A 10,263-nucleotide genomic window follows, 5' to 3' on the forward strand; every position below is an offset into this window, starting at 1 on the left:
ATTCATACCATCCCTGATAAGATCAGAGAGATCTTAAAGCTACCTCAGCTGAAAGATGATCCAGACTCCTTCAACAGGAGAATGATGAGAATAGACAAGGGCCTAGATAAGATTCTAGAGGACATATGTATCCCTAGAGCCAGGTAGACCACCAACACAAAGGGTGTCCCAAATCAACTCAAGAGAGAGGATCTCAAACCAGTCGCCAGAGGATGGCTGGACTTCATTGGGCATTCTCTGTTGCCTACTAGCAACCGTTCTAAAGTCACAGTTAAAAGAGCAGTGATGATCCATTGCATCATGATGGGAAAGGAAGTGGAGGTTCATCAGTTGATCTCAGCTGAATTCTACAAAATTGCTAACAAAAATTCTAAAGAGGCCAGGTTGGCTTATCCAAGCGTGATTTCTCTGCTCTGCAAGGACGCCGGAGTAAGAATGGGAATAACTGAGTATATCTCAGTTGAGAAACCAATCACCAAAGCATCAATGGAAAAACAACAAGCACAGGAGGATCCTACCAAGAAGAAAACACAGGAATTTCTCCCAGAAATCCCTCAATCTGAATACTGGGAGTATCTTGAGACGTCTGTCACCAAGATCCGGGAAGCTATGGAGCAAATAATAAAAGAATAGAAGGAACACAGTCAAATGCTGACCTATATATTTAAAGAACAAGAGGAGCAAGGGCGTGACTTAAGGGAATTGAAGCGCCAGAAGTTTTCTCTTGAAGAATCAAGCACCCCACGGATAAGAGGAACACCCATTTCCCAGAACAAAGGTTGTTAAATTCCAATTTCTGCTTTAACTCTGTGATAGTGTCGTTATGGAAGTTCACCTTAGGAGTCATATAGTAGTAATTAGTATCTATTTTGATTTTATCTCCAATTAAGCCATAGTTTATTTTTCTCGTAATTTCAGGTATTTTTCTGGCTGAAATTGAGGGAGCTGAGCAAAAATCTGATTCAGGCTGATAAAGGACTGCTGATGCTGTTGGATTTTGACCTCCCTACACTCAAAGTGGATTTTCTGGAGCTACAGAACTCGAAATGGCTTGCTTCCAATTGAGATGGAAAGTAGATATCCAGAGCTTTTCAACAATATATAATAGTCTATACTTTGCTCAAGGATAGACGACGTAAACTGGCGTTCAACGCCAGTTCTCTGCCCAATTCTGGCGTCCAACGCCAGAAAAGGATTAAAAGTTGGAGTTCAACGCCAGAAATGGATCCAAACCTAGCGTTGAACGCCCAAAATGGCCTTATGCACGTAAATTGCTTAAGTCTCAGCCCCAGCACACATCAAGTGGGCCCCAAAAGTGGATCTCTGCACCATCTGTCATAGTCTACTCACTTTTTGTAAACCTAGGCTACTAGTTTAGTATTTAAACAACTTTTAGAGACTTATTTTATATCTCATGACATTTTTAGATCTAAACTTTGCACTCTTTGACGGCATGAGTCTCTAAACTCCATTGTTGGGGGTGAGGAGCTCTGCTGTGTCTCGATGAATTAATGCAAGTATTTCTGTTTTCCATTCAAACACACACAGCTTGCCATAGAAGGACGTGCGTGCGTGAACCAGAGGACAGAGGAAAGCAGAGGTTCAGAAGACAAAGCATCTCCAAAACTCCAACATATTCTCCATTACTGCATAACAAGTAACCTTTAACCCATGCTCTCTTGTTCATTCGCAATTCAACTGATAAATATAATTGACTTCCTGACTAAGAATTGCAAAATAACCATAGATTGCTTAAAACCAACAATCTCCATGGGATTCGACCCTTACTCACGTAAGGTATTACTTGGACGACCCAGTGCACTTGCTGGTTAGTGGTACGAGTTGTGAAAAGTGTGATTCACATTTCGTGCACCAGCTGCCTAGGCCCAATTCCAACTCGTTTCTGAGGGTATTTAATGAAGAATTGAAGATTGAGCAAATGGGGAGCACTTAGTTAGTCATGATGAGCCTTTAGTTAGTTTTCTAGAGAGAGAAGCTCCCTCTTCGCTCTAGAATTAGGTTAGGATTAGGTTAAATTCTCTTGGATCTAGATTTGATTACTTGATTTCATCTTTTTTCCTCTACAATTCCTTGTTATAATACTTCAATTCTTCTTGGTTCTTTTGTTAATTTTACTTTTATGCTTCTTTCATGTTTATGAATTCTCAAGTTGGATTTGGTTTACATTTAATGAAATTTGATGTTTGATGTTCTTTTATTGTTAATTTGAGTTGTGAATTTCACTTTCCTTGCAATTGGTAGTTGGTAGATTTATATTTCTTGCACTTTTACTATGCTTTCCTTTTATGCCTTCCAAGTGTTTGACAAAATGTTTGGTTGGATGTTAGAGTAGATTTTGAGCATTCTTGGCTTGGAAAGAGTAATTAGGTAATCTTGAGTCATGAATACCCAATTCATGTTGGTGATCTAGAGTTGTTAGTTAATATGATTTCCATTGCCTCTAACCTCTTGCCAATTTAATTAGTGAGTTGATTAGGACCTTTGGATTGAGATTAGCTAGTCTTGTTTGACTTTTCCTCTTGTGAAGATAACGTTATACCTTCTTCCATTGTTAGGGATGATGAAATAAGATGAATTCTTGTTAATTATTGTTATTAGTGACTAGGATGGAAAGCCTATGATCTCAATCCTTTCCATGAATGTCTCTCTCTTTATTACTAGCTTTCTTTAGTCACTTGCTTGATTTACTCTTCTTGTCATTTAAATTCTTGCCCATTTAATTTCTTGCCCTCTTATCAATCAAACCCCTTGCATCTTCATAGCCAATAATTGACCACTTCATTGCAATTTCTTGTGAGATGACCCGAGATTTCAATACTTTAGTTAATTCTTATTGGGGTTTGTACTTGTGACAACTAAAATTTTTTATGAGAGAATTGTTTGTTGGTTTGGAGCTATGCTTACAACGAATTTCTTATTTCTATGAGAGAAATTCTAGACCGACATGACAATTTTTTCAACATCAAAATGGCGTCGTTGCCGGGAAATTGCAATGGTGCTATGTTATTGGCTATTGTATATATGTGAATATGTTTCTTTGTTTGGTTTTGTTTGCTTTAGGGGCTAGTTTTTATTAGTCTTATTAGTTTTTGTTTTATTTCCGCTTTCACTATGAATTCTCATCACTTTGGCTATGAGTGTGGTTCAAACTATGTTGTAGGAAATGGAAGCTTCAATGAGGATGTGCATCAAGGATTTGGAGATCAAAGGTGGGAGGAGCCCCAAGCTTATGGACAACCTTCTTGGCAACAACCTCCTTCCGAATCAAGTTTGACAAGAGTGCTTGGGGACATGACTATTCTCCTCACAGAGATGCGCAAAGACCAAAAGGCATTTTATTCCATCCAAGCCGTTCAAGCGCCACCCCAACATGACTACTCTTCGGATTCTTATGGGTATAATCCTAATCCTAATGCATACCAATCTAATGTATGTGATGACCCTTATTGTTAATTTCAACCACAAACACCACATACATATGAATCCCTCCCTCAACATAGCCCTCAACAACCATACTCACAAGCCTCATACCACCATCCACCTCCATATAATCCTAACCCATATCCATCATACCAACCACCATATGAATCATATCTAGAGCCACCACCATTCCAACACCAATACTCCCAAGAACCACAAATTTCATACACACCACCTCAAGACTTTCACCAATATGAACCACCTTCCAACTATAGTACCTCCCCCTCCAACAATGAACCCTCTCTTCCACCACCACCTTTATCGGAAGACCTAATGCGAGAGCAACAAGAACTTCTAGCTAGGTGTATAAATCATGAAGAAGTGTTTAAGGAGCTAGAAGCCAAGATGGCTATCATAGTGGAAGCCGTTAGCAACATGGTCTCATCCCGCCTAAGCCTATGCGATCAAGGCACTCCCATTGTTGAATGTGGAGAAGCACCCAAAGAGCTTAGCGAGGGAGTGAATTTGGAACTCCAAGGTGAGGAAGAGAAGTCAAAGCAAGAAGTACAACAAGAGGAGGATGTAGAGATTATTGAACAAGAGGAAGTAGTGGTTGGCGCCTTATGATATGTTGAGTACATAGAGGAATCACAAATTGAAGAGCCTTCTTCTATGGAGTCTGAAGTTGATGTTGAGCAGGAGAGTGCACAACCTCCAAGGCACAATGTGATTGAAAAATTGGAAGAAGTGTCCCAAGTAATAGACCCTCCTATCTATGATGATTCCGCATCAACATATGATCCTTTTGAGTTTGAAGAATCCTTCCCCACTATGCTTGGAATTGATGATGAGGTAGACTTTACTAAACCTCCTATTTATGATTTGAGTGATGGGGAAGAGATAGAAGAATTTGGTGAAGAAGAATGTGAACTTGAGGAAGCTTGGCAAGAGGTAGAGCTTAAAGAACCTTGCCAAGTGGTGGACGCCTCTAGAAGGGGATGGACGGGAGTGGAGCGTGCTTTATCAAGACCGTTGGAAACTCCTCCACCTATGTTGCCATTTAATCCTTCATTTGAGTGGGTAAAACTCCCAACTCTTAGCTTTATTATCCCACTTGAATTTAGTTTGCTTGAAACAGATGGCCAACTTAGGGCGCTTTGTGGAATTAAGCGCAAGAGGAGGATGTTTAGTGGTTGGCGTTGTAAGTCTAGGCTCATTATGGTCGGAAGCTCGAAATTGAGGAGCATGGATTGGTGTGGTGCTCAATTGAATGGGTCTAGGAGGGTAGTTTAGTCTCTTCATGAGAATTCGTCTTCTCCACCACCCAAACAGAATCAAAGTGATCAAATTGAAGACGGGTATGAAAACAAAGTATGGGATCTCAGATTACAAGGTGTGGATCAACTTTGGGAGCTTATGGTTTGTGAAGAACTCCATCAAAGCTTGGAGTTATTAACTTTGAATAATGAAGCACAATGGAAGTCCAAGCATTGGTGGATGTTCAAGGATGGATTTAAGCACAAGCTACCTTGATGAGGAGCTCCCCATAAGTCTAACTTAAGGACAATAAACAAAAGTGCTAGGTGGGAGACACCCCACCATGGTAACATCTTTCCCTTTTTCCTTTTTTGTAAATATTGGTAAAATAGGTGTAATTCCTTGTTTTGATTGCTTAGTTGAGTTTATTTGGGAGTCTAGTAGGTTAAATAAGGATTTATGATGTTTTGGTAGCTGTTTGGAGGTTTGGAATGCTTGGTTTGGTGCAAGAACATGAAAAAATTTTGAAAAATAGAGCACCATCCACGCGTACGCGTTCCCAAGTATGTTCAACCATCCACGCGCACGCGTCATGCACGCGTACGCGTGGATTCAAAATTCCCACTTCCAAGCCATTTCCCCGAGAGTTGTGTGAACACTGTGCGAAACGCGCCCACCAACCCACGCGTAAGCGTACCTCACGCGTCCGTGTCGATCTCTAAATAACCCATTGGTGCACAAATTGTGAATCACACTTTTCACAACTCGTACCACTAACCAGCAAGTGCACTGGGTCATCCAAGTAATACCTTACGTGAGTAAGGGTCGAATCCTACGGAGATTGTTGGTTTGAAGTAATCTATGGTTATCTTGCAATTCTTAGTTAGGAAATCAATTTTATTTATCAGTTGAATTGCGAATAAACAAGAGAGTATGTGTTAAAGGTTACTTGTTATGCAGTAATGGAGAATATGTTGGAGTTTTGGAGATGCTTTGTCTTCTGAATCTCTGCTTTCCTCTGTCTTCTGATTCACGCATGCACGTCCTTCTATGGCAAGCTGTGTGTAGGTGGATCACCGTTGTCAATGGCTACCATCCATCCTTCCAGTGAAAAGGGTCCAGGTGCGCTGTCACTGCACGGCTAATCATCTGCAGGTTCTTAGTTGTACCGGAATAGGATTTACTATCCTTTTGCGTCTGTCACTATGCCCAGCACTCGCGAGTTTGAAGTTCGTCACAGTCATCCAATCCCAGAATCCTACTCGGAATACCACAGACAAGGTTTAGACTTTCCGGATTCTCATGAATGCCGCCATCAATCTAGCTTATACCACAGAGATTCTGATTAAGGAATCTAAGAGATATTCATTCAATCTGATGTAGAACGGAGGTGATTGTCAGACACACGTTCATGGATTGAGGAAGGTGATGAGTGTCACTGATCATCACCTTCTCCACAGTTAGGCGTGAATGGATATCTTAGATAGGAACACGCATGTTTGAATGGAAAACAGAAATACTTGCATTAATTCATCGAGACACAGCAGAGCTCCTCACCCCCAACAATGGGGTTTAGAGACTCATGCCGTCAAAGAGTACAAAATTCAGATCTAAAATGTCATGATGAGATCCAAAATAAATCTCTAAAAGTTGTTTAAATACTAAACTAGTAGCCTAGGTTTACAAAAAATGAGTAAACTATGATAGATAGTGCAGAAATCCACTTCTGGGGCCCACTTGGTGAGTAGACTACTTTTTCTTCAATTCCATAGTGGAACCTTTAATTAATTTGGACCCTGCTGTGTGCACATATTCTTCCACTATCACGCATATTTCTATATATACTAACAAATATTACACGAAACTAAATATATAAAATTTACCTGCAAGACATCTTGTTGTGGAAAATAAGACAACACAGTAAAAAGAAGCTCAATGCTATTTCTAGCAACATCAAAAGCATCCTTAGTTTGTTCAGAGTAAAACTCTACACAGGAATATCATCATGCTGAGTCTGGCGTGTAAGATCAAGTTCAGCCTCAGACACCGAATGTGAAGGAGTGAAAATATGCGCTAAGCTCTCGTTGTCATGGCCAGGGAACTGAATACACCTTGATTTCAGACTCTGAACCACAAAATGGAAACAAGCAATCAACAATAACACTAACAATAACCCACGCTAGCAAATTCAATAGCTAGAGCTAGTAACCAACCCAATCAATTTAATTTAGCCCAGGATTTTGCGTTTCTAGTTCCTAGGCATGATATGATTATCAGAAATTGTCCCTTGACTTCAACTTAACAATGAAGCAGATATGCATGAAATCAGAAAAAAAGGTAGTAGTACCTTGTATGTTTCTTCATAAACAGGAAGATAGCGAAGCTCGCCACTGGATTCGCCCCAAGCCTTAATCATGATCAAAGCCTTGTTGCGGTTAATAACAACAATTTGAGGATCGTCAATTAACCTAACCATATCATCAATAACCCTCTCAGCAGTGACTTCAGAGAAAGCCTTCTTGCAATTCTTGACGATGGTTTCAAGAAAGATGAGGGACAAGGAATCGAATCTTTCAAGCAGCGACTTCAGAGAAACCCTAAACTAGGAATTGAATCTTTACCGCCGACGCCAGCGTTGCATCCAACGCCAAGCTCGATGGAGGCGCCACCGATCATTTCCTTTCGGATCCTGCCACTGATTTATGGATAAACACCAGAGATGTCAACACTAGCAGAATGACTATTGGTGATGACGGGTTTCCGCTAACGAGTGGCGCTGATGAGTTGCGCTGACGAGTGTTGCTGATGGTTGGCGCGACGCGTGTGAGAGAGGGAGACGGCGGCGCAGGGCATAAGCATCGAGGTAGGGATGGATGTAGGTGCTGCGACGGGTTAGAGGGATGGGTTGTGACGGGTTGAGAGAGGGAGACAGCGGCATTGTTGGGAGAGATGAGAAGGGTGAGTGACGGCCAGCTAGGGTTAAAAATGATTTTCGAAACCAACACTTCTAGTATAGGGTTAAAAGATAAAATTAAAAAAAAAAAAGTTAAGTGTGAAAAAATGGGTGGGAAACTAAATTTTGGAAGGAGGGAACTCTATCGGTACGCTTTTGTAGGGTGCCCAAATAAACATAGGATATGGGCACGCTTTAAAAAGGTGATAATTGAAAAACTAACTAGCCACGCTTTTCAAGCGTGCCGGTTTCTTTCTATGGCCATGCTTTTCAAGTGTGGTAAAAAAAAGCGTGGCCAAATCACAATTCAATGGCCACCATCATAAAAGCGTGCCGAGTTCTCTCTATGGCCACGCTTTTAAGTGTGGCAAAAAAGTGTGGCCAAATCACAAACAAGTGGCCACCCTCACAAAAGCGTGGCCATTGACCACTTTTGGGCACACTTTAAAAGCGTGGCAAGAAAAAAGCGTCCCGATAGGCCTTTTTTCTTGTAGTTTATGCATCATCAAATACCAACCTTCCATTTTCATCAAACTCTACCACCAAGATTTTTAATTTCCACAATGATCAACATACAAGACCAATTATCCGTACCTAGCACAAATTTCAACTTCAATTCAGCCTTTGCATATACTAAGTATCATCATCATATAAACTCACAAACATCATCAATCAAGAATCTCCATCATACCCTCCAAAAACCAATAATCACATAATCATACAATAATTTCAACAACCAATCAACCATCATCACAAATTCAATTCCTATGTTATGGGTCACTAGCCTAAGTTTTCACACTATATTACATTTTAGATACAAGAAACCAAAACCATTCCTTGGCCGATTCCTGTCTAACCTGGAACACTTCAAATTCAACTTTCAAGGTCTCAAGGCTTCCAACAAAGCTCATTTCCAAGCTTTCCAAGATATCACTCAAGCTTCAATATGCACATACACACTTCCTAAACCACAATTATCATACCCAAACACAATAACTCAATACCCAATACCTTAAATTCAGAATTTCACTAGGGTTTGAGATCTCTTACCTTACCCAAAGATCAAAGAGGCACGACTAAGCATTCGCTTCAAGCTATTTGGATCTTATAACATCAAAGAGCCCAAAATCTTAACACTTTTTATCCAAAAATTTGAATTCAAGGGATGAGGAAACTGAACTGAAATCATTCCTTACCTCTTGAATAAAGTTATGGGCTTTGTAGAGCTCGATGCCGTGGTCATGTGGCGATAAACGGTGCGCCAATCGGAGCTCCGGATCAAAAGTTATCAAAGATTGAAACTAACCAAGGGTTTATGTTTTTGGAAGTGTTCCTCTCTTCCATGGCTGCCCAGCAGCGTGTTTAGCATGCAAGAAGGGAGAGAGAAGATCTAAACCCACTTTATCAAGTGAGTGGGTGGGGCCCACGGGCCCGGTTTGGGTCCGGTTCGACCAATTTGGTCCGTTCGGCCCAATCTTGGGCCAATTTCTTGAAAATTTGTGTCAAAATTCTCGTTTTAATTTTCTCTATCACATTAAACCATAAAAATCACATTTTTAATTCTCGAAAATAAATTTTAATTTATGGGTTAATTATTCATTAATTAACCGAGTTTTACATTCTACCCACCTAATTGGGAATTTTGCCCACAAAATTTGAATTCAGTTACCTGCAACTAGGTGCGGATAGTCTGTCCCCATTTCTAATTCAAGATCTTCGGTGCGCTTCTCCATTCTGACTTGATTTCCAAGTCACCTCTCTAATAAGATTTATTTTCCTCAGAGTTCCTTACGTTTACGTCATCAATCCTGATTGGGGTTAGTCAAAACTTCATATCCTTTTTTAATTGAACTGGTTCAAATTGTTCTAGCCCCTTAGACGGCCCATCGTCCTCCAAATAAACTCCTTTAAGTTGATCGCTCTCCTCTTACCGGTCGCCGAAGTAGTTTCTAAGAATACACAGCGTTCTCTCTTAAACTCTCTAGGCTCACTCTCTCAATCTGCATAAATTTTATGTCGGCTTTTCGTAGTGAGAATCCTAAATTGCCTTTTTCATTGTCTCGACTATCAAACTCAGGGACTACAATGCTGGATACTTCCAGTTTTAGATCAATACAAGGCGTCTAGCGCACTGTGAAATCCCACCTTCTCCTTGGTGTATAGTTGATGCCAGGGCATTTTGGCCAGTTTCACTGACCTTTTCTTTACTGTTTTTAAGGTAGTTTCATGCATTTTCTTAGGAAATAAGCTAGTTTTGGGTAAATATTCACTTACATCTTGATTCAAGCATACATTGTGCACTTTACATGATTTCATGAGAATTTTGCATGAATTATATGATAAATTGGATGATGCATGATCCCATGATTAAGAGCAAGACTTTGATGCAATTTGTTTGATTGATTTCAGGCCAAAAGAAGAAGAGAAGAGCCACGTTAGTGGCTACGTTAGTTACACTAACGTGAGCACTAACGTGGAAGGAAGGAAAGCCACAACGTTAGTGAGAAAAGTTAGTGGCATTAACTTTGAAGAAAGGAAATGGAGCCAACGTTAGTGACACTTAACATTATCACTAACGTTGGCCAATGCTCATAAGTGGCCACGTTAGAGTC

The 10,263-nt window shown here is 40.4% G+C and overlaps 1 pseudogene; it reads right to left on the bottom strand.

Annotated features, from left to right (window-relative positions):
* On the bottom strand, positions 6,522 to 9,384 carry LOC107620330 (annotated as a pseudogene).

The sequence above is a fragment of the Arachis ipaensis genome, chromosome B10, assembly GCF_000816755.2.
Source record: "Arachis ipaensis cultivar K30076 chromosome B10, Araip1.1, whole genome shotgun sequence".
In the NCBI taxonomy this organism is placed as follows: Eukaryota; Viridiplantae; Streptophyta; class Magnoliopsida; order Fabales; family Fabaceae; genus Arachis; species Arachis ipaensis.